Source organism: Megascapheus bottae, chromosome 14, assembly GCF_031878675.1.
Source record: "Megascapheus bottae isolate mThoBot1 chromosome 14, mThoBot2.hap1, whole genome shotgun sequence".
Classification (NCBI taxonomy): domain Eukaryota; kingdom Metazoa; phylum Chordata; class Mammalia; order Rodentia; family Geomyidae; genus Megascapheus; species Megascapheus bottae.
In genome coordinates, this window is record NC_143522.1 from 22,550,249 (window position 1) to 22,576,076 (window position 25,828).

At 44.3% G+C, this 25,828-nt stretch overlaps 1 protein-coding gene and 1 long non-coding RNA gene across 3 annotated transcripts in view; one reads left to right on the top strand and one right to left on the bottom strand.

Moving 5' to 3' along the window:
• The window catches only part of LOC150054802 (uncharacterized), a 31,595-nt gene extending 7,783 nt beyond the window's left edge, over positions 1–23,812 (top strand). For both annotated transcript variants that reach the window (XR_016537592.1, XR_016537591.1), the window contains 3 exons: positions 17,517–17,722; positions 21,788–21,982; positions 23,083–23,812. This is a non-coding gene — a long non-coding RNA (uncharacterized LOC150054802). The remainder of the gene's footprint in view (positions 1–17,516; positions 17,723–21,787; positions 21,983–23,082) is intronic.
• Positions 1–25,828, bottom strand: part of Foxn3 (forkhead box N3) — a 289,121-nt gene that overhangs the window by 150,828 nt on the left and 112,465 nt on the right. The window lies entirely within an intron of this gene.

Genomic DNA, 25,828 nt, shown 5'->3' on the forward strand with positions numbered 1-25,828 from the left:
AAAGCACAGATAGAATAGAGAATGTTATTCTAACAATGACCATGACCTACATAAGGAAGGGACACAGTTCAGTGAATCAAGTGAGAGACAGCTGGAGGGGTAAGGGATGTGTGGGGTATATGTGTGTGTTAAATGTCAAAATTTATTCCCGAATACCTTGGGGATTTAACCCCTCTCCCCCCCAAAAAGCAGGAAGAGATGAGAAAAAGATATAAAAATATCTCATTCAAGGAAGTGATGCTGCAGTTCAAGGTATACAGTGCTAGCCTTGAGCTGAAGAGCACAGGGAGAGCATCCAGATCCAGAGTTCAAGCCCCATGACCAAAAAATAAAATAAAATAATAATAATAATGAAAAAAGAAAATGTCTCACTGAAGACCTTGGCTTGTTCCACATCTTCACATTAGGGCCTGGACACCTATTCCTTTCCCTGATCAGTCCAACCACAGGATTTCCAACTTACTGACAACCTGTCCTCTAAATATCACATATACAAATTGTCTCCACTCCTGTACTAGATATGCCCTATTACTTTATGGTCATAATATAAAAGCTATAAAAAAAGAAATCACAGTTAATGTGTCACTTGTAAGATGCTCAGATATGATTCCTGTGATTTGATTTTGCTCCTTGGCTCTATCAGAACACTGCCCACTCTGTTGAGTATCCCTGGATTTCAGGGACAGAGTCAGGGAGGAATTCTTTTAGACATCAGGGGGATGACTATAAATGCTTCCTTGTTTATATGTGTGTTTTTGGTTTATCATAGTGCTTGAACTCAGGGCCTGGGCGCTGTCCCTGAGTTCTTTTGCTCAAGCTAGCACTCTACTACTTTGAGCCATAACTCCAATTCTGGTTTACTGGTCATTTATTGGGGATAAAGTCTTAAGAGACTTTTCTGCCTAGGCTGACTTTGAACCACAATCTTCAGATCTCAGTCTCCTGAGTAGCTAGGATTACATAAGTAAGCTAACAAGCACCAGCAAAGAAATATATATGTGTTGTGTGTGTGTGTGTGTGCGCGCGCGTGCGTGTGCATTCAAATCATGAGACTTAAACTCAAGGCCTGGATGCTGTCCCTGAGTTTCTTTTGCTCAAGGCTAACACTCTACTACTAGACCTACAGCTCCACTTCTAAATGCTTCCTTTATACAGGAGGAGTTAGGTAAGTCTGTGTTCACATGCACACATGTATGCATGCAGAACAAATCACTAATCTCGTTGCATTAACATCTAAATAAAACCAAAATAATCCCCAAGATTTGGCTAAAACCAAATTAATCTCTTGGGGCAGCCTGTTGTGGGGTATCCAGAGCAGGAAGCAGGACAAGAGACAGGAAATTGGCACACCCCCTCCAGGGACTTCCAGGAAGCAAAAAATAGGAAATTAGAACTCTCTTATTGGGGGAGGGGGCAGAAATCAAGAGGAGAAACAGGAAATTAGAACACCAATAGGGAAGAGGAAACAGGAAATTAGGAACCTCCCTCTCACAAATCCAAGAACAGGAAGCAGGACGAGAGACAGGAAATTAGAACCCTCTCTCCAGAAACAAGAAGCAGGACAGGAGACAGGATATCAGAACACCCATGGGGAGGTGGGAAGCAAGGCAGGAAACAGGAAATTAGAACCCTCCCTTCACCTGGGAACAGGAAGCAAGACAGGAGACCGGAAATTAGAATAACCCATCTAGGGACTTCCAGGAAGTAGGACTGGTAACGGGAAATTTGAAGACTCCATGGGTGATGGGGAGAAAGCAGGAGGGAAGACAGGAAATTAGAACCTACCCGGAGCTGTACAGGCAGCCAGTACTACCTACTCTCTACCAAGCACCAAAGTCATGGCCTGGAAGTCCAGTCCTCAGATGTCCCATCCCTGAAGAACACACAGGAAGCATGTCTCAGAGGCTGGGAGATTAGTAAGTATATACTTAAGTTGGAGAGAGAGAGTTACCTTTGGTACTGTTTTCCTGAAGCCAGGAGCAGTGGAAAACTAGCACTCTATCAATAATGAAAGGACCACAGAAATATCCAAAACTTGAACACCATCAAACCCAACAATTCCAGACAAGAGAACAAGTACAGCCACAGCACATGCACGTGTCCGCATATTCTAAGTCAGGAGGCCAAATAATTGGTAACTTCAATATAAGTGAGGGGTTTTTATCTAGATTTTAGGAGTATCCCAAACTAATTTCACTACTCTTTAGAAAAAAAAAATTAACTAATCTCCATGCTTCATTGTATTTGTTACCCAGGAAGGGAAGAAAAGGAACATAATCTCATCTGGGCACTAATATCAATCTTAGTCACTCAGAAGGCTGGGCTCTAGAAAACTGAGGTTCAAGAACAGCCTAGGAAGTAAAGCCAATGAGCCTTTATCTTCAGAATAACCAATAGAAAGCCAGATATCATTAGTTCATACCTGTAATCCTAGCTACTAAGGAGGCTGAAATCTGAGGATAAAGGTTGGAAGGCAGTCAAGGGAGAAAAGTCTGTGACAGATGAGAGTGAGACTCTATCTCAAATCAATCAGCAAAAAAAGCCAGAAGTAGAGCTGTAGTTCAAGGCTTGAGCAGAAGGAACTAAGCGAGAGTATGCGTTCTGAGTCAAAGCCCCAGTGCTGGCAACAAACAAAACAGCCAAAAGCAGGATTGAAAGTGTATGCCAAGTGGTGGAATGCTTACCTGGCAATCCCTAAGTTCAAACTCGAATATTAACAACAAAAAGTATCAGACACATTTACACAAACCACACAGGGACTACAGAAAGGTAGTCAATTCATATACTTCTAACACCAGCCTCAGACCACTGCAACAAGTGTGTTCAAGATACTGTGTGGCAAACAGCACCAGTGGCTCATGCCTGTTATCCTAGCTGCTCAGGAGGCTGAAATGTGAGGATTACAGTTCAAAGCCAGCTAGGGTAGGAAAGTCTGTGAAAATAACCACCCAAAAAGCCAGAGGTGAACTATGGTTCAAATGGTAGAGAACTAGCCTTGAGCAGAAAAGCAGGGATAGTGCCCAGGCCCTGAATTCAAGCCACGACTGGCACCCCAAAAGAAAGAAGAGGAAGAGGAGGAAGAGGAGGAAGAGGAAGAAGAGGAAGAGGAAGAGGAAGAGGAAGAGGAAGAAGAAGAAGAAGAAGAAGAAGAAGAAGAAGAAGAAGAAGAAAATGGGGGGGGGCGGCGAATAAGGTGAAGTGTAGCAGTAACTCTCTCCACGCAAGATATATACTTATATGCTTATTTAAAGTTTTTTGTTGTTGTTGTTTTGCTTTTTTGCCAGTCCTAGGGCTTGAACTCAGGGCCTATGCACTGTTCTTGGACACATTTTGCTCAAGGCTAGAGCTCTGCCACTTGAGCCAAAGCTCCACTTCCAGCTTTTTCTGCATATGTGGTACTGAGGAATTGAACCCAGGATTTTGTGCATGCTAGGCAAGCACTCTACCACTAAGCCACACTCCCGGCCCTATTTAAAGGTTTTATTTGTGATCTGATGTAAAACAGGATCGAAACATGAGACAAAGTATCTGGAATATAGAGTGAGGATGTGTTTTCCTTTTTTTAATAACTGTCGTTTGTATCATAGTCACAATCATTTTATGTCTTTATTATCTTAACATTACTTTATCTTTCTTTATTATCTATTATTTTGACTTTATTATTTCTTTATTATGGATTTATTATCTGGGTTAGTAGCGTGACTGATTGATTTAGAGGCAGGATTTAGCTCTGCACTCCAGTTGGATTCAAACATGAGATTCCTCCTCTGCCTAAGTACTAGACTTACAGGTGTGCGCTACCATACTCAAAATCTTAAAATCAAATTACAAGGAACACAAACAGCAGGACATAACACACACTAACACACACACACCCCCCATATATATATCTATGACACATATCCATGTATATAAAATACCACTTTTCATGTCTTTTTATTGAAGTTTAAAAGGCCAACTGACTTAAGAGCTGCCATAGTAATTCAGCATTCTTTACATTTATGTAAATAAAAATGAGGTTATTTTCAAAGCTCAAAAGAGCCAGTGAGGTTTTTGTTGTGGTGGCTGTTGCTGTTGTTGTTTCAGGGTCTGAGCACTGTCACTGAGCTTTTTGTTTTTTGGTTTTTTTGCTCAAGGCTAGCACTGTACTGCTTGAGCAAAAGATTCACTTCTGGCTTTCTGATGGCTGACTGGAGATGTAAGTCTCAAGCAGGCTTTCCTGCTAGGGCTGGCTTTGAACTGGCTTCCTCAGATATCAACCCCTGCATAAGTAAGACTAGAGGCATGGGCCACCACACCCAGCCCAGGGCAGTGAGGTGCAAGGGGGAAAAGATTGCTGGTATCCAGAGCTCTGCCATCAGCCTGTGCTATCTTACCTGCTTTAGGGCGAGTCTGGAGGGTCATGGGCGCAATACTGTTTAATGGAGCCCCATGAAGGCCCTGTATGGGTCTGACATACAGACACCTTGGATAGGTTACAAGTGGCCCACTGAGTGCCACGTTAGCTTCTGGGTGTCCATAGTTACTCATCTATTTTTAAATGTTCCACTATGATCTTATCTAATTGGCGCATAGAATTTGATCATCTTATTTCCCTAACTAAAAGTTGTTCAAAGTACCTAGCCACGTAACTGACCCAGTTACAGCCTGTGGATAGTAGGCAGGGTGCTGTTAGTCATGGCCTTTTTAGGTTGTTTTATTTTTTTTAATTTTTGTGTTTGTTTTGCACCTGAAGTGATCAAAAACCCATCCTCCTCTCAGATCACAGAATGAGGCCCGGGGTTATTCGCTTGTGGGTAGTGTACAGAATCTGCCATCCTCCAGGTCAGAAGCCTTCCAGGGAGCTCTGGAGTAGTGGAGCCAGCCTTTGGCCACAGAAGCTTACTCACAGACCCATCCTACTTTGAAGGAGAAGAAATTGTTTCTCCACTACCTCTACATTCTAGCACAAGTCTCCTAACAACAACAGACATGTTCAACCAACGACACCAGTGACATTACAGCACCAGCCTACAATGACAGAACTTAGCATTTCAAATCCTCCTGAACTGCAAAGTCTTTCTGGTGGAGGGGGCAGGAGATGGTTGAGGCACAATGCAGGTAAGAGGTATTGAGTCCATAAAAAAAAAAATCTCAATAGCCAAAGTAATCCTGAGCAAAAAAGAGCAACAACAGAGGTATCACAATGTCAGACTTCAAACTATACTGTAGAGCCACAGTAGTAAAAACAGCAGGGTACTAGCACAAAAACAGACCGAAGAACAAGGACAAGAAGATCTAGAAATAAACCCACACAACTACAGACATCTGATTTTTGACAAAGTAACAAAATATGTTGGAGGACATACACACACACACACACACACACACACACACATATACACAAAAGTGTTGGGGGAAAAAAGTGTTGGAAAAACTGAATATCCACGTGTACCTATCTCTGATCCAGCATGGACACATGTGTGTGCACGCATGCACAGGCACACAAATTAATGAAAAATGGATCAGAGTGGAGCCGGGAGTTTGGCCTAGTGGTAGAGTGCTTGCCTAGCATGCACAAAGGCCTAGGTTTGATTCCTCAGCATCACATACATAGAAAAGGCCAGAAATGGTGCTGTGCTCAAGTGGAAGAGTGCTAGCTTTGAGGTAAAAACCCAAGGATGGTGCTCAGGCCCTGAGTTCAAGCCCCAAGACTGGCACAAAAAAGGGGGGGGGGATCAAAGACTAATGTAAAATCTGAAACTTTGAAACTACTACCGAAAAGCAGGAAAACATTTGATGACACAGTTACAGGTAACAACTTTCTGAATAGGACTCTAATTGCTTAGGAAACAAGAGCAGTAATTGACAAATGATACTGCATCGAATTAAGAAAAACCTCTACAGAGCAAAACAAACAATTACCAGAATGAAGAGACAACCCACAGAACGGAAGCAAAAATCTCTACAGGCTATTTAGCAAACAAAAGATAAATATCCAGATTAGAGAGCTCAAAAATATTAAATAGAAAAGAATAATCTGATTAATAATTGGATAAACCCATTGGATAGTCTGCCAACATAGGCAAATAAAAACATTCAGTATCTTCAGTCATAAAGGAAATAGAAATCAAAATGGGACAAGAAAAGAACCTTCATGGTTGCTTATATGGAACTTTTACATGGAAGTGTAAATTGTTGCAGCTACTATGGAAATCAGTATGGGGGTTCCGATAAAAGATTAGAACTCTCATACGATCCCATTGTTCCACCTCCATGCTTATATCAGATGTCATAGATGCCAGGGCAAACAGAATACCTATCCATCCATGTTTGTTGTGGCACTGGTCACACGAGCCAAGCAATGGAACCAGGCTCACTGCCCAACAACTGAGAAACAGATTAAAAAAAGAAAAAAAAAACGTGGTACCCGAATGCAACAGAGTACTATTTAGCCATAAAAAATTAAAATGAAAAAATGAAATGATCCTACCTGCAGGAAAAAAAGGGGACTGGAGATCATTATGTTAAGCAATAAACTAAGCTTGGGAAGACAAATATTACCTGCTTTCAGTCATAGGCAAAATTTAGAGAATATCAGCACATGGAGGAGAGGAGGAGGAAAGAGGAGCAAAAGGAGGAGGAGAGAAGAGAATATAAATGTAAAAGGGAGACTTTGGAGGGAAACATGTGAAGACAGGATGATGGGGAGAGTGATTATATATTCTACATATATGCATACATTTATGACAATAACACAATAAAACCCACTGAAACCTTTTAAAAGGGGAGGAGGGAGGTGAGATAAGAAAGAGTAACAGGGTGTGAATTTGATCAACTTATGGTAATGTAATGATAAAACCCCTTTGTATGATTAATTTACACTCATCAAAATAAGAAAGCAGTGGCTATGTCCTCACCTACAAAGGAAATGGGAAGCGAAGCCAGAATGGATGAATCCTATGGTTAATAGGTTAAGAGAATGGTAGAGAAAATGGCAGCAGCAGAGTCTCCCCAGAAACAGCGGCTGACCTGGGCCCTGGGCCAGCTGCACCATCCTGTGACCAAATCAGCCCAGCCTGAGCTTGGAGACCCAGCAGCTGTCCATACACAGAGCAGAGCAGGGCTCTCTCCATGCTTAATCTCCTGGAGGCCAGTTTCAGAGTATTTAAAAGGCAAATGACCTCAATCCACAACCCCACAATCCCACCATCGGTGAAGATGTTCCAGCGTTGCTCCCCGCCCCTGTCCCCTGGGGGTGTGGCCAAGCCTGTCAATGGTCCATCTGCTCCAGGTAGGCTGAGTTTGGTACACACAGCAATGTGGGGATTCATCCAGACAAGAGCTTTACTGAGCAGATGACACCTGGGACAGCACAACTGTTTCTAGATCCTTCTCAGCTCACCCAGAAACTCACAGTTACTGGATCTTCAGATCAAAGTTTCCTTTATCACTTGAGACACAGAGCAGGAAAAACAATCCTTCAGTGTCCTGTACAAGCTCAGCCCATTGATGAGTGACTACCATTGGAACAAGAACAGTACTGGTCACAGATGATGAGAAACTCCAAGATCAAGAGTCACCTGACTTCCTCAAGCTAGAAAACCCTTCACACAAATACCTTTCATGGAACAATGCAGAAGTCCTCTGACAAACATGGACCCCTACTTGCCTGTGTCTACATGAAGAGCAGAAAGCTAAGTGGGCACTTTATTCAGGAATACACAGGAAATACTGAGACCATGTTTGTTTTTTATCTCAGTTCTGGGACTTAAGACCTTGTGCTCTCAACTTGGCTTCTTCACTCAAGTACAATACTCTGCCACTTGAGCCACAGCTCTACTTCTGACTTTTTGGTGCTTAGTTGACGATTAAGAGTTTCACGGACTTTTTTACCCAGGCTGTTTTTGAACTATGGTCATCAAATTTCAGCCTCCCAAGTAGCTAGGATTACAAGCATAAGCCACCAGCATGCTACCTTGTTTCTATTAGTATGAAGGTTTCCCAAATGAGTAGCCAGCCTTGGGTTATCTGTAGGAATTGTATACAAGAAATGTTAGGCACACTTGGTATATGGCTGAGTATCCTGATGTAAATGGCTAGATACACACAAACACTTTTAGTAATTGTGCTAGGGAGTAAGCAACGCCAGCAGAGTCTATTAACAGAAAAATGAAAACTGAGCGTGTGCCAATTACCCTCCAAAGCATTTCATTTCATTAATTCTCCCAGCAAGCCAACAAGGCAGGAAGTATCATGACCCTCCACATAAGGAGATTGAGTTCAGACAGGTTAACAAACCTGTCTTCAGTCAAGTGCAAGCCTGGGACTTGGAAAGCTGTGTCCTTACCACTCCAACAGGTCCACGACAGAGACCCCAATTAGGCAGGTAGCCAGCTACAGCAAGATCCACGCCACACATTGCCAAGTCCCGCCCATGAAGACTTTGTGTCATCCACCCTGCTAAACGCCATACATTCTGCAACGACTGCATCACACAAATGTGGTTCTGTAGATCCGTAAACATGCACGCACATGCTTCCTTTATTCATTCCAGACCAAAAAAGGAAAAAAAAAAAGCCAACAGCTACTGTTGTCATTCATTCCCAGTTGATATTGATTGATATGTGGGGATAAAGCATCACTTTCCCATTTAGATGACAAATTTCAAATGGTAGCAAAGGTCGCAGATTCCCTGAAACAATTCCAGGTGGGGATTTCAGAAGAAATCTTTTAAAGCCACTCACAGACACACAAATACACCTCCAAATGCTGAGAGCTTACCTTCATCACAACTGGCAAGAGACAGAGCCAGGATTCGAACCTGGGTCTCCAGGACTACTGATTGAGGAAGATTTGCCAATGTGTTTATGTTGGTTCATCTCCACACCTGCATAAGGAGCAACACGGAAGGTAAACCGAATCCCCAAAGGAGAGACAACTGGGTCAAATCTGCACATAGTTGGCAAAGCCTCTGTGCATGCTTGTCAAGATGAAGTTAAAGCTCTTGTGATTTTTCTACTGAATTGTTTTTAAACAGAGTATGCAGAGAAAGAAAGAGCTTCGGTTTGATAGACAAGCTCTGAAATGAGTGAGGAAGCCAGGGACCAATAGGGCTCTTTTGGAATTATCAAGACTAGATTCCTTTGGCAAGGCAAACCCAACCAAAAATCACATCTAACACTTGAGACAGAGTCCTCATCAAAGGCTGAGAGGGACATTTCCGGTAAGGTGACTCCTTAAAAGAATAAAACCTGCCCTTCAAAATGCCTTATATATACAGGGAACCAGCAAAAAGCTGGAAGTAGAGGTGTGCCTCAAGTGGTAGGGTATGGGCCCTGAGCCAAAAGAGCTGAGCAAGAAGCACACAAGGCCTTGAGTCCACACCTCCGTACCAAATAAGGCTGATTAGAATCCAGCTGAGAATTAGGGATTCTGATTAAGGTTTTGTATGGAAGAAAATATGCTCAGATGATATGAACAGACCTCTCATAGCAACCCATCTGATCCTCAAGAGTGCTGTTCATGTGGCGTGTTCAAGTCCACGTAGTACAAGGCACACAGGAGCCTTGTTGGTCTTCCCCACTCTGCCGAGCCACCAATGAATTTTATCCATCTGTGGTTTAGGGTACTCCCTTGCTTACTGACTTTCTCACTTGGGCCACCAAAGGGGGGACGGGAACAAGTCCTGACACCTCTTGGTGGCCTTGCTGGGTCCCCAAAGCTCCTCACTGAGTGCAAGTCAGTGATTTCCTTCCCTTAACCCCTGTGTGGAAAGCTCTCTGCTACATCCTGTATCCTTGGCCCATGCCAAACTGCTTCTCCACCTCCTTGCCCACAGCTGGGAGCTGGTGGCACTGTATCCCATTCTCCTCAGTGAGTTCACTGTGGGGCTCTGTCTCTGGCCAAGACCGTCACTGACCAACTAAACATAGAACTGACGATGCTTGAATTTCACTCATGGAATTACAATAGGATCTTCATAATTTCTGTGCAATTTCCTCCCAAGTTACAGTCAGGCAGGGGGAAAAAAAGAGCAGGCCACGGTGCCTTCAGTGGTGATTGATTACACCGTGTGCTTTGGAAGAGGGGAAGCCTTCTGCAAAAAGTGAAGTAAGCTTCAAAACTTGCACACTTGATTACAGAATTAGGGAAGTATGTTGCTGCTAAAAATATTCTCTGTAGGATTCCTTCCCAAGTGTATCATTGAGCATTAGCAGCCAGGTCCAGGGTCCTTTCTAACTGCATAGAAAGATCACAGCTGGGCACCAAAGCTCATGCCTATAATCCTAACTACCCTGGAGATCTGAGGATCTGCGGGTTTCTTTTCAAAACCAGCTGGGGCAAACAAATGTGAGAGAAGTCATCACCCAAAGAGCTGGAAATGGAGCCATAACTAGGTTTCTAGTGACAGCTTTATGTTGGGGGGGGGGGGGCGCGAAGAGGGGGAGGAATAAACTCACACCTATAATCTTAAGTACTCAGGAGGCAGAGATCTGGGGATCACAGTTCAAAGCCAGTCCGGGCACTAAAGTCTGAGAGACTCTTATCTCCAATTAACCACCAGAAAATCTGAAGTGATACTATGGCTCAACATGGTAGAGCACTAACCTTGAGCTGAAGAGCTCAGGAACAGGGCCCAAGCGAAGTTCGAGCCCCACAACTGACATAAAAAAGAGACAGACAGACAGACAGACAGACAGGCAGGCAGGCAGGCAGGCAGGCAGGCAGGCAGGCAGGCAGACAGTGTCCAGGCTCTGAGTTGAATCCTCCAGTACCAGCATCCCCTCCTCTATCCCCAAAATCAAATTAAAACAAGCACCAGAAGTACCCTTCTATAATAACTATCTGAAAGCATTCTTCAGAAACACTACTCAAAGCTGATAATGCCCAAGTGATACAAGCGCATGATGTGAGTTCATCAAGTGAAACAAGAATACTACTCAATCAAACCCGGTAAGAATTGAGACTTTGCTTATTGGTAGTCTGTACCATGTCAGAGTCACCCACAGAAAATTAAAACATAACTGAAGTTTCTCATTTAGTGCTATGAACTGTCTCATGAGAGGAGAGAAAGGGGAATCCTCTATAAAGCTCTCAGGAAATAGCTGGGAACCCAGGTGCTGGTGGCTCACGCCTATAATCCTAGCTAGCCAAGAAGCTGAGATCTGAGGGTCACGGTTCCATGCCAGCTAGGGCAGAAAAGTCTTATGAGAGCTTATCTTCCATTAACCACCAAAAAGTCAGAAATTGAGCTGTGGCTCAAGGGGTAAAGTACCAGCCTTGAGTGGTGAAAACTAAGGGATAACATCTACATGTTTCAGGCTCCTCGCCCCCAATACCAGCAACCCCCCCCCAAAAAAAACCCCCAAAACCCTATACTACAACATGTATTGATACTTTTTCTGTTGGTGAAACTATTCCTAGGAATATTACAGCCTGCCATGATGGCCAAATGATTCTTTTAGACACTGAAAACATGCTTCAGGGATCTGTAAGAACAAGGCTATGCGACTTTAAGACCAAATGATCAAGTGCAGGCTTATCAAAGGCTTCTTAAGAAACTGGGTGACATGGTGAATTGCTAGGTTTTTTGCCAGGTTCAGCTTGTTGGTACAGGTCCTGGTGTTCAGCATTTTGAACTAGGCATTTTGCAACACCTATGAAAGGGGCAGGCATGCGGGCTGAGTTTCTTGGGAAAACAGGATGAAATCCAGATGTGACAGCCTCCCCTAGCCTCCCTATACAGCACAGAACAGTTATTTGTGGATCTATTTGGGTCCATCTCCTTAGCTCATCTATGAGCACTACTGAAGGCAAGAGTTGTTTCCAGTTTTTGCTTATGAAACACACAGACACACACACACAGACACACACACAGACACAGACACAGACAGACACACACACACACACACACACACACACACACACACACACACACACACACGAAGTATGTTCAGTGTCTAGCACACAGTAAGTATTTAATAGAGTCTCCAGTTGTTTGGACCACACTTTTTAAAGGAAGACAGAAAAGGAAAAGGTTGATAATTCATTACATATACTTTTTCATACTTTTTGACTCAGTAACATGTAAATGTTTCATTATTCAAACTATAAATTAATTCAAAAAGCAGCAGTATGGTTTGATGCTGGTGGCTGACATCCATAATCTTAGCTACTCAGGAAGCTGGATTCTAAAGATCAAGGTTTGAATCTAGGCAGGGCAAAAAACTCCATGAGACTTTCATCTCCAAATAACCACCAAAAAATTGAAGTGGAGTTGTGAGAGCACTAATCTTGAATAAACAAGTTGAGGATAGTAACCCAGGCCCTGAATTCACACCCTAGAACCAGCTTACACAGGCACACATGTGTACATACACGCACATACCAAAAGTTAAAGCAACTTCAGAGGAACCTAAAATGAAATCTTAATACAGACTAGGTGTAAGATGCAATGGGCAATTATTCATATTGTTATTGAGGTAGAATTATTCAGGTTTGGGTAGAAAAATGGATTTATCCTGGGATTCAAAGGACATTCTTTTTTTTGCCAGTCCTGGCCTTGAGCTCAGGGCCTGAGCACTGTCCCTAGACTTTCTCAAGGTTAGAGCTCTACCGCTTGAGCCTCAGCACCACTTCCAACTTTTTTTCTATGTATGTGGTACCAAGGAATCAAACCCGGGTTTTTGTGCATGCTAGGCAAGCACTCTACCACTAGGCCAAACTCCCGGCCCCCTCAAAAGGACATTTTTTTTTTACAGAGCAGTGTCATCTTTGCAGCTTTGTAGTATACTTAAATTTTTTTCATACTAAAAAAATTAAAATAAGAAAAGAAAGAAGCACAGGCAATACAACCACTACTAGTAAAGCTGTACGGTAGACAGAACCCATTTAGTACCTAGAACCCTCAGTACTAGCTTGTACTAGAACATAGTACCTAGTACTCTCCCTCCCTGTGAGAGCCCCCCAAAGCCAAGCTGTGAGATCCAAAAGGATTGGGGAGGGTGGAAAGCCTCCTTCCAGAACTCTCAGAACACTGAGCGTGTCCCCAAACAGTCGATCAGTCCTAGCTTAAATGGAATTCAGATTTCTACACTGGGTGTAGGCTAATTCCACAGCAAACTTCCCGGGAACGTGAGGATGGAGAAAAATCTATGCTAACTGTATGTTGCCACCCCTCAACCTCATATTTTAAAGTCCTTAACTCCTAGCACCTCACAATGTGATTATGTTCAGAAATAACATATTAAAGAAAAAGTAATTAAGTTAGAAGGAAGTCATTATCAGAGGAAACCATCCTCATAAAACGGGGTCTTCAGACCCAGTCACAGACAGGGGAAGCCTTGTGCACAGACCACGGAAGGCAGCCAAAGAGGGAAGAGAAAAGCCCTGCCAACACCATGATTTCTGACTTCCAGCCCCGAGAAGTGCAAGAAATAAATGTTGTGGTTTAAGCCAGCCAGCCTAAGGCAACTTGTTGTAGCAACTCAAGCCAGTGACTAAAACAGGAAAGGTTTCCAGAACAAAGGGGAAGACTGCACCCATTTTCTACCTACTGTTAAGCAACATCAGGAGTTCCCAAAGTGGTGCATGTGCACGTGTCTGTGTCCTGGGAACTGAAGTAGCTCTTTGGGATGCAGTCTCATCCGCAGGTTTGGCTGAGAAATAACATCCAGACTTGTTGGAATTACAGGCTCCTTCCCCTGTACCCACAGGTGTCTGGGAATACCTCTGGAAGCCTGTGGCGTGCCAGGAGAGAAGCTTAAAACACATAACTGTCAGCTGCAAATGATCAGGCATTGGATTTTTTTTCTTTTCAACCACTAAGCAGAAATATTTCAAATATATTAAACTCATTTCTCCTTGAAAGAAAAGGCACATTCTCATGCTTATCATCACAAGAGGAGACACTTTAAATATTTCCTTACCACTGTGCAATTTCTACCCTTTCAGAATGAAAAACTGGCGAATAAAGTTGGTAACAAAGGGCAAAGAAAGAAAAGTGGGGTCTCATCAGATTTCTTTTCTCATGTTACCTGAATCATTCACCTTGTGAGAAGAGAGGGTTGGTTCTATAATGTGAATTCTGGGAGGTCAGACCTCCTAGGTGGCTTTCTTTGCCTGATTGGGTATGTGTATACACACATCCGTGTGCTGTTAATGGGGCTTCAAGTCAGAGCGTGGGAGCTGTCCCTGAGTTTTTTCACTCAAGGCTAGCATAGCACTTTTCCACTTGAGCCACAGCTCCAATTTCAGCCTTATTCAAGATAAGAGTCTCACAGACTTCTGCCTAGGCTGGCTTCAAACCAGGATTCTCAGATTGTCTCCTGAATAGCTAGGATTACAGGTATGAGCCACCAGCACACAGCTTTAGCCTGCTATTTAAGGGGAAAAAAAGTGTCTGGGAAGAACTTTTCCAGGACACAGTGCTCTGCTGGACCCAACTCTACCTCCAGTGAAGGTCTAACTGGGAGCAGGATGAGCCACTAGAGAAGCTACTCATCCCTGATCCAAGCTGGGGTTCAGTTATGGAACTGCACTCTCCTTGGCCGTGGCAGGTGACTACAGCCCCTCTCCATAGCCTCATCCCTGTTGAAGTTCCAGGGATGTCAAAGAACTTCAGTCAAGCTATTAATAGTGACGCTCTTAAATGCCCCCCCCCCAAAGTGCCATGTGCTGAAACCTGGCTCCCCAGAGAGGTCTCCAGTCACGGGGTGGGAAGGGGGGGGGAAGGAGGAAAGGGTTGAAAAGGACTTAGAGATGCCCGTCTTTTTGTCTATTCCTAACCACAAGGTTGCTTCTGCAACCTGTTCCTGCCATGGCATGCAGGTTCTGAGAGCACCTGAGCCAACCCATTATGGACCAAAATGGTGAACCAAAACTAACCTTCCCTCTTTATAAGTTGAGTGTCTCTGGTATTTGTGATGGCCATAGAGAACTGCCTTTCGCAAGTCTCAAGTCCTCCCTGATATTAATATCAAAAAGCTGTTGAACCTTCCTGAGAAGGTTCAACAGACCAGACAGAGCTCGTGGGCACAGGGCTGAGAAGTGAACCCAGGCACCTGTGCTCCACATCCCTTACAAGACGAGTGAGGACAATCAGCTAGTCCTCACTCCTATGTAATGAGACCCCATGTGGGGATGGGAAACTGCCATCCTCAGCCTCTTGGTCCCTGGGGTATCACTTTCTGAGACATCTCAGGCGCTTACCCATGGGAAGGAAGCCATAGCAATACCAGCTCTGAGATGCGCCAGGCAGATCCACTGGTGGTGGATTCACCAGCCTTACCTGGACCCTTCCCCAGTCTCTAGACTCCAGATGCCCTACACCTGCCATTGTTCATATTAACTTCCAGTAGCAGTGGGACCCCTTGCCATTGAGGGAAAGAAAGGGGAACCTCTAGGTAGCTAGGAATGACAAATGGGCATAGCACATGGCAGATAACATGTAGCCCATCAGGATGCTTCTTGTTCCCATAGTACCTTGGGCTCCTATTCAAGTATTGTTTCTTCCCATAATGCCTGCTCAGTCCATGAAAAGAGCTGAGATTTATGCACAAGGCATCAGGCAATCCATACAAAGCACAAACGAAGGAGAGGTACAAGGAGCCCCATTTTTTTTTTTTTTTTTTTTTTTTTGCCAGTCCTGGGGCTTGAATTCAGGGCCTGAACACTGTCCTTGGGCTTTCTTAAGGTTAGAGCTCTACCACTTGAGCCATAGCACCACTTCTGGCTGTTTCCATATATGTCATACCAAGGAATTGAAACCGGGGCCTTTGTGCATGCCAGATAAGCACTCTACCACCAGGCCACACTTCTGGCCCAAGCCCCATATTTAAAAAAATAAAAAACCCTATGGAGTCTACTGGACTCCTCTTTGAGCCCCTCTCCACAAGAGAGAGTAGGAAAGGAGCATAGAACCACATCAGAGCCCTCATCCAACACAACAGTATAATACCCTACGGCCCTATCATTCAGTTGGGTTGTGTTTTGAACACATCTTTTGTTGTTGCTGTTGTTCTCTTTTCTCTTCCTTTTTGGCTTGACTCCTGGACCATCTGTAAGTTGCTCAGAAGAGACCAGGTTCCTGATCATTCGAATCAGACCTCAGGGAATCTGAACTTCACATATGGCCCACAGACATAGAAAGTCAGCCAGACGCTTTCATGTATTAATTGGAGGGGGAGAGGGGAGACGGTTTTCTAGCAGTCTAAATTTTTACAGAGTCATGTTGGGTTCTTTCCAGAACACATGACAGTGGAAAAGACATCTTCTTCACACAGATGTGTGGAAGGACACATTGGCCTCAGAGAAAGGAAATGCAATTTGGTGGCATTTAAATAAAAAGTAAGACATGAGCGGATTGTCTATGGCTTCCATAACAAATTACTACAAATTTGGTGGCTTCAAACACCAGAAATTTGCTCTCTCACAGGCTAAGAAATCAAATCAAGGATCTGACAGGGCTAGGCTTCCCCTGGATATTCTTACCTATCTTTCCCCAGATCTTGCTAGCAGTGCCATCTAAAATCCCTAGCATTCCTCAGTGAGGCTGCCAAGGCCCAATCTCGAGCTCTTATCACCTCGCATTTTCTTCTTTGCTGCCTCCTCTTCACTGAAGAATACTTCATTGAATTTAGGGCCCACACTACTCCACACAGCCTCCCTTTCATTAATTACAACAAGAAAGGCAACCTTTCCCAATCAGGTCCATTTCGGGTCCCTAGTGGGCTGGGAATGGGGGGAAAGCAGGGGACTGTCTGCAATCATTAGAGTTCTAAAAGAACCCAAAGAGGTAACAACTTCATGGCTGGTTGTTAAATACATCTCCCAAAAGTAATGGAGAAGGACCAGAGCAGTAACCAATGAGGACTTCTGTCCTGGGCATGGAGGGCTAGACCAGCCTCCCAGACCTGCTTTCCATGCCCACCAGAGAAAACCACTTACGAAGGGCTTGAGCCAAACCTCTGATAGACGCAGGACTAGAATTCTGATCCCTTGAGTCCACTCAGCTCTGCCAATGAGACACTCCCATTCCCTGAGTTACTACTGACAGACCCTCAAAATCAACAGTGGACGAACAATGTCCAGTGTTTAAATAACCTGGACAGGAAAGAACTTCCTGTGGCAAGTTGAACACATACCTAAAGCATGGTAGCTCGCCCTAACATGGAGGCAATGTAAAGGGCAAAAAATGGGAGGATATGATAGTAACTGTTAAGAACTCAACTTTCCAACCAGCCAAGGGGGTCCATCAAGGTAATGGAATGTCCTAAGATGAGGTAGAATACTCTACCCAGCTATTAATAAGCTTCATTCCAGATTGAGGTGGGTCAGTCTAGTACTTCAGAAACATCACATCTTTACCTTAGCCACTGAGGTCAGGAAGGTCTGTGCCCCAGATCAAATGGAATCCATTTATCCTCACCACCCTGCAACAGCAACTCTGCCCTTACACTGCTATAGAGAAGGGTCTCAGAGTTCTAGAGAAGACTGGCTTTCGGTATATTCTAAGCATGTCCTTTCCCAATCAGCTTTTCTGTTCTAGCTACTCAGGAAAAATGAAGACCCTGTTTTAAAGCTACTGGGGACATGGCAGTCCCAGGATACCTATCTCCAATTAACCAGACCTCTCCCCCTAGGGTGGGGGAACAAAAAGTACTCAAGTGGCTCAAGTGGTAAGGCAATGAAAAAGAAAACTGAGTGAGAACAAATGCTCCAAGTTCAAGACCCAGCACAGGTATGTATGCATACATACACACATACACATATACACTCACATACAGACAACCTTTTGTAAGCTCACACCTGTAATCATAGCTACTTGAGGGGCTGATATCTGAGCATCATAGTTCTAGGCTAACCTGGACAGGAAAGTCAGTGAGACTCTTAGCTCCACCTAATCACCAGAAAAAAAAAACAGAAATGGCGAAGTGGCTCAAAGTGGTCAAGCACTTGCCTTGAGTGAAAAAGTTCACAGACAGCATCCAGGCCCTACGTTCACGCCTCTTTTGGTATAACTTTTCGGGATAGGGGGTGTTACACATCTACCCTCCTGCCCCACCCTATAAAAAGGCTTCAGTCCCAGGAACATCTTGTCTGGCTATGAAAGTCAACAGGAAGCAAGATGAAGGTACAGGTAGAAGACAAAAGTTTAGTCTAGTCCAGGTTCACTAAGGAGACCCTGCCCAGCCGGGGGAGAGAGCATCAGGAGAAACTCTGAGAAGGGCTGCTTTCAATGAACATGACACTAGCAGGATAAAGCCTGGAAGCCTCTGGAACCACAGCTGTGCTGGTGTACAAGTTGTAAAGTATGCAGTGTTAGGGTCCATGCAGAAACAGTCTAACAAGGAATTCTTTCTAGAAGCTAGAACCTGAGGATTATCTGCCTCCTAAGCTGGCATTTCACCAGAGAAACAGAATTACGTAACCTGCCCAGTTGCCATTTTTGCCTTGGTTGTCAGGGCACTCCGTCTCAACAAATAAATTAGTTTAAAAATTTGGACCTGGGCCAACATGGTGGCCCACGTCTTAATCCTAGCTACTCAAGAGGCTGAGATCTGAGGATGAAGGTTCAAAGCCAGCCTGGGCACAAAAAGACCTGAGATTCTTATCTCCAATTAACTTCTGGAAAATGGGGCTTGACTCAAGGGTAGGGTGGTAACCTTGAGCTGAAGAGCTCAGGCACAGAGCCCAGGCCAAGTTCAAGCCCCATGACCAGAAAGAAAGAGAGAGAGAAAGAGAGAGAGAGAGAGAGAGAGAGAGAGAGAGAGAGAGAGAGAGAGAGAGAGAGAGAGAGAGAGAGGGAGGGAGGGAGGGAGGGAGGGAGGGAGGGAGGGAGGGAGGGAGGGAGGGAGGGAGAGAGAGAGGGAGAGAGGGAGAGAGGGAGAGAGGGAGAGAGGGAGAGAGGGAGAGAGGGAGAGGGAGAGAGGGAGGGAGAGAGGGAGGGAGGAAGGAGAGAAAGAAAGGAAAAAAGAAAAGAAGAAAAAGAATTTGGGGAAAAAAGAAAGAAAGAAAAAGAATTTGGAGCTGAGAGGGCACCAATAACTTACACCGTAATCCTAACTATTCTGGAGGCAGAGATCTGAGGACCTTGTTCCAAAACCAGATGGGGAAAGAAAGTCTTGAAGAGTCTTTTCTCCAATTAACTACCAAAAGTGCTGTGGCTTGAGCTGTGGCTCAAGTGGTAGAGTGCTAGCTGTAAGCAAAAAAGCTCAGGGGCAATGCAGAGGTCCAATTCAAATGCCAGTACCCACATCAATAACAATAGCATACTCTTAGAAGAGCCGGGCGCAGTGGCTCACACCTGTCATCCTAGCTACTCAGGAGGCTGAGATGTAAGGATGGAGCACTAAAGCTGGAGCACTAAAGTCTAAAGTCTGTGCGACTTCTTATCTCCAATTAACCACCAGAAAACCAGAAGTGGTACTGTGGCTCAAGGGGGAGGGTGGGTAGCCTTGAGCTGAAGAGCTCAGGGACAGTGCCCAGGCCCACAGTTTAAGTCCCATAACCAAAAAAAAAAAAAAAAAAAAAAAAAAAACCATAGTAATAGTAATAATAATTCAGAACAACACTTAATCACCCTTTTTCTCTGTAGAGAAATTTTTACATCAATTTTTATCTCAATGGACTCATTGTAACATAAGTTTTATAACAATCCATACAAGAAGGAAGTGAAGTATAATTTTAAACATGCTAATGTAAATACTGGCCAATGTCTACATGTATCTAAAAACTGTAACTTTGAAGTTAAACTAAATATCTTGGGGCTAACCTTTTTCAAAGGCACAAACCCACCAACAATTAATTACCATTAAAACAATCGGAGTCCAGAAAGAGGGATGGGGATTTCTTATCTGAGAAACAGGCAGAGGTTCTGAGGAATAAAAGAAATGCTTGTCAGTGCTTGTGGCTGAGATCTGAGGATCCTGGTTCAAAGCTGGACGGAGCATATAAGACTCTTATTCCCAATTAACCAGAAGAGCCAGAAGTAGAGATGTAACTCAAGTGACAGAACACTAGCCTTGAGAAAAAATGTTAAGGGATAGTGCCCAAGGCCTTAGGTTCCTACCTCAGTACTAGCACCACCCCCCCTCCAAAAAAAAGTGGCTTAATGTTCCCTCTGGTCTCTTAAGCAAAGAACACAAGAGAAGAACTACTTATATAACCAGTACATAACGCTGCTTCCTTGCTGGGCATAGTGGCTCATGCCTGTAATTCTAGCTACTCAGGAGGTTGAGATATGAGGATCAAAGTTCAAAGCCAGCCAGGCCCAGAGTTCAAGTCCCACAACCGACCAAAAACAACAACAACAAAAAAAGCTGCTTCCTCAAGGGTCACTCTTTTCCAGAGACTGGCTTCCTGGACAGAGAAAATCAGAGAAGCGGGGGTTCAGACAGGCCTAAACTATCCAGCACCTGAAAAGCAGAACTATCTGTACTTTCCCCAATGTAGAGGTTCACTAGGGCAGGAGGCTCAGCAAACAGCTCAAGGAACCCCAGCACAGGCTATCTCATTCTACTCAGATCGCAATGTCTAGAGGGAAAATAACCAATCCCCAAATTATTTTTTAATTGTTTCCTATGAACACTTACTTGCTAAATACCACTGGAGAGAAAATATAAAGCATCTGGCATCAAGAAATGTATCACCTGCTCCATGGTGAAAAGGACGTGGAGTGGGAGGGGTACACAGGGGCTTGAGCAGGTCAGGGTCACAGAAAATGTGCATGTACTGCTCCAGGAAGCATGCCCCTTCACAAAAGCTACACAACAGAATGTGACTTTTCACAGTTCAGGAGACCATAGAGGCCAAAATCAAGGTGGCGGCAGATTTAGTCTCTGGGGAGAAGGGTCTCTCCCTGGCACCAAGACAACTGCCACCATGCTGTGTGAGCAATCCTGTGGCTTTCTTTGGTACCTGCAGGCCTCTCTTCTTCCTTTTTATAAGGATATCAAATTTTGTTTTTATCCCCTGGTAGTGGTTTTACTAGGATTTGAACTCAGCGCATCATGTTCTGTGCAGCATACTTGTTTGGCTGGTACTCCACCACTTGAACCATTTCTTCAGTCCAGCTTTTTATTGGTTCATTGAAGATGGAGTCTTTCAGACTTTTCTGTCCTGGCTGGCTTCAAACCTTAATCATATGGATCTCAGCCTTCTGAGTAGCTAAGATTACATTACAGGGGTGAGCTCCCATCACCCAGCTAGGAAACCAATCCTCCAACTCACTCTCTCCTCTTACAAGGCCACCAACCCAATAATCCAATCAGAAGCCATCCCTTGGCCTCATTTAACCTTCCGTCCAGAGGCCCTGTCTGCAATTACTGGTTGTCTGCATATCCACTGTGGAAGGATACATCTAGGAAGGGAACGAGGATCAGTATCATATCCACTGACTACAGCAGTCTAGGAGTTATGTTATCAGCATCTCAAGTAAGCAATCACACGAGACAGACACTACTCTTCTACATATGAAGCATGGAGTTCAGAAACAGTGAGGAACTTGTTGCCTGGCCCAGAGATTCAGATGTCCTGCTCTGACTCCAATGGGCAAGGCTCCTTAAAAATCATCTGCCCCGTGCTTTATTTCATTAGTGGCAGACTTTATTATGAAGTGTATTATGAAGTACATAGACAGACTATCAATGAACGGCCAGTGAGATTAACAAGATCAGAAGCTGATTCAATTAAGGAGATGGAGGGAGCCCTAGGGAAGAACTGGCTATAAAAAAAAAAAGAAGGATATCTAAGGGGCCCAGGTAAAGCAGCCCCAAGAGTGAACTATGGACTATGTATTCTGCAGGACACAGACCTTCATTACTACAGTAATGGTCAAGCACAGAGAAGCAACGGGAAGCAAGATGACTAAGAAACGAAGTCAGGATAGGAAGCAGAAGACACAGTGATGTGCATGCCCCGGTGTCAGGGGACGCTGGCTGGAGACAGAGACTGCTGTCTCTGCTACTTGGGGATGGATGGAGGGCAGGAGCTGCCACAAGTAAGATGGAGGATGCTGTGGGGTGGGCTCTGCCCTTATCCCGTTCTCAGGCGCAGCACCTAGAGGACTAGCAGAATGAGAGTGCCAAGTACACACTGGGCAGAACTTCTATAGCCCCCTAAGCAAGGAATGGGGTATACTGCAAGAGGATGGCTAGGAGCCCAGAATTAGAGGAGAAAATAAATATATACATGTAAGTGTGCATATTGTATACCCATAGTATATTAATACACACATGTGTAACATTACATATATATTAAGCACTCTATTTATTATACATTTATATACTCTCTCTCTCTCTATATATATATATATAAAATATTCATTTGTGGATGATGTAGTTGAAGCCAGGTGGGCTGTACCAGGATGGCCTGAAGGTAGCCATGTGTAATCTTAGCCACTCCACCATGAGGGTCTCACAGATATAACCCAAAAGCTCAAAGAAGACTGCCCTGTGGCCAATGACAAAAGGCCAGGCTTAAGAAACAAGGCTAGCTGAGTGCCGGTGGTGACTCTCACCTGTAAACCCAGCTACTAAGGAAGCTGAGATCTGAGGATCTTAAAGCCAGCCCAGGCACAAAAGTCGTGAGACTCTTATTTCCGGTTAAACACCAGAAAACCGGAAGTGGCGCTGTGGCTCCAGTGGTAAAGTGCTAGCCTTGAGCTGAAGAGCTCAGAACAGCACCCCAGGCCCAGAGTTCAGGACCCACAACCAACAACAACAAAAACAAGAGAAACAAGGCTCTCTTAACTACACAATTTTATGTAATGAAGCCTTCCCCCCACCCTCCATCTTCCTACCCTGTTTTATAAAATTCAAAGTTCTTTGCCTGCAATGCAATTAGACTTATATTTCGACAGTGAGTTAAACACGATTATTTTCTTAAGTAAAGAAAACTGTTACTTTTAGGAAAATGATAGAGTGTAATCCACTAATCAGAGCACTATGTTTAGGGATTTTTTTTTCCCCTAAGCTTTTTTTTAGCGGGAAATCCCAATAGACAGAACAAACAATTTGCTTTTTGTTCAAACTGACAAGCAGTAGTGTTTTTGTATTGGGTACTGTAGAATTCTTATGATTGAATATGCCTTTATTCTAGGCAGGAGAAGCCAAGCAAAATAAAATACCAGATATTAATGAAAAAAGAAAACGGTCCATGGAAGCTGCAAAATAATTGAATCCACTCAAAATGTCCAAAATACTTCAGAAGCCTCCAAAATCCTGGCCTGCTGTGTAGAGTCCTCAGAGGTGCCAACTGCCTCCAGTGGGGGAGTGGGGAGGGTAGGGAAGGAGAGAGACATCCCCCCAACCTCAAAGGCCAAGTCCAGACTTATATCTGGTTAATTACAGAAGAAAGCAGCTCAAAGCCATGGAACAGATGAGCTGAAGACAGCAAAAATAGGCAACATTTCTAGAAAGTTCTCTCTAGCCTGAGATACGGGAGGAATCCAGACTGCCACAATCCAGAGGCAAAGAAGATTGACCTACAGGAACCTGTATACATCAGCTTCTCCTGGGGGTGGGAGGGTGAAAACGGGAGGAAGGGACCCACTTGAACCTGAGAAGTACACAACTCCCAGCACAAGTTCTCTCCTCAAAAAGCAGCCTGTGCTGGGAGGGCTGGGAGCTCACTTCTACCATCCTAGCTGCTCAGGAGGCTGAGATCTGAGGATCAAGGTTCAAAGCCAGTGGAGACAGCAAAGGCCTGTGAGACTCATATCAGCAATTAACCATTCAAAAAAAAAGCTGGAAGCCGAGATGTGGCATCATTCATTAAGTGATAAAAGCTTTCCAGGCCTTGAGTTCGAGTTCTAATAATACCAGCACTCCCTTCTCCCCTTCCCGTTTCCCGCTTCCCAAAAGGCAGCCTGGGAGGGAAGGGCACAACCAGAAATGACAAGTTACTATGTCAGGCAAATTGAAGACACTTGACAAAAGTGCCTTTAGATGCGAAGTAAAACTGAGGTCATACAAACACTGACTCATCCAGAACAAACTAGCCAACACATTTATAATTTCAAGGGGCTCCACCCCTCCCCCTGAGCGTACCAAGAACTCATCTGACCCAGGCATTCATGGTGGCACAAACTGGGTCTTCTGATTTCATGCCAACCAAGAGCATTCTGCAGTGACTCCTCACTCAGCTGCCTTGAACAGACGGAGGGTGAATAATGGCTTTCTTCTTGACACTCCCTAGACATGAATGGAGCTCCCCAAATAACTACCTTGCCCCCTCACCCACCACCACCTCAGTACCAGAGAAAGTGAACGGCACCAAGTCTGTAAACCACGCATTTTGCCAGGGAGTAAAAAAAGATCAACCAGGGTTGCATTTCATAAAACTCAAATCACAGCTAGTGAAATAACAATCTGGCGGCCAGTGACACCTGCAGAGGGCGGGCTTGTCCCCAGGGATGCAGAAAAGCCACAGTGACAGCTACCACAGGACAGAAGCAGGGCAAAGCCCCTGGCCGGAACTAAGAAGGAAAGCCCACCGCCCACCCACCCCCCGCCACACACACACACACACATCACTGGGAGTTCATTAAAACTCTGTGATAGTGGAGACCCCATCACAAGGGAAAGGTAATAGAGCCATACCTGTGCTGGAAGCCCACAATTACACACACCTACAATTCCTTCATAGATTTAAAAATGAGATCTGAGGATAGAGGTTTGAAGCCAGTCAGGGCAGGAAGGTCTGTAAAATGTGTATCTTCAATTAACCACCAAAAGGTGCATGGCTCTGGTGACAGAGCTCTAGCCATGAATTAAAAAGCTACAGGACAAAGCTGGGCATGGTGGCTCACGCCTATAATCCTAGCTACTCAGGAAGCTGGTTCAAAGCCAGCTCAGGCATGAAAGTCCATGAGACTCTTATTTCCAATTAACCTCCAGAAAACCAGAAGTGGTGCTGTGACTCAAGGGGTAGGGCAGTAGTCTTAAGCTGAACTGCTCAGGGTCAACACCCAAGCCCAGAGTTCCAGCCCTATGACCGATGACCAAAAAAAAAAAACCCAAAACTTAAGGACAGCACTCAGGCCCTGAGTTCAAGGTCAGCCAGGGCAAAAGGTTAGGGAAAGTACATCACTATTGAGCTGAACAATGGTGGATACAACTTTCATCCTAGCTACATGGGAGGTCTAAGTGGGGGTAGCACATCAGCCTAGTCCCAGGTGAAATTTGAAAAGGCCCTACCTAAAAAAATAAGTAAAGCAGAAGCAAGGAGTGGAAAGGCTCAGGCCTATAATCCTAGATACTCAGGAGGCTGAGACAGGAGGATCGTGGTTCAAAGACAGCTGGGGCAGGAAAGTCCATGACTCTTATCTCCAGTTAACTACCAAAAAAATGGAAGTGTGGCTCAAATGGTAGACAGCTAGCCTTCAGTAAAAAAAAACCTCAGGGACAGTACGCAGGCCATGAGTTCAAGCTCTAGGATCAGCATGAGGGCACATGGAGGCACATGTACACACACACACACACACACACACACACACACACACACACACACACACACACACACAGTGAGATGAAAAAAAAAACAACTTTAAAATGGGTCTGAAACCAAAAAGTAATTTTAAAAAATTGTTTTCAGGGAAAAAAAAAATCTTCCATTCTTATTGGGTCTGAGCATTTGCAAATTCACCTCATAGATCGGGATGAGCCTTTGTGCCCAGAAAGAGCACATGTGTACTGGGCATTAGTTACATATTAATTAGCAGGTAAGACAATATGCCATCTACAGACTCAAAGACTTAAATTCAAGGACACACAGAGAAACTCATGAAACCACAAATCTGACAGGCCTAAGCCAATCTTCAGAGGTCACAGCAGCAATGATAAAT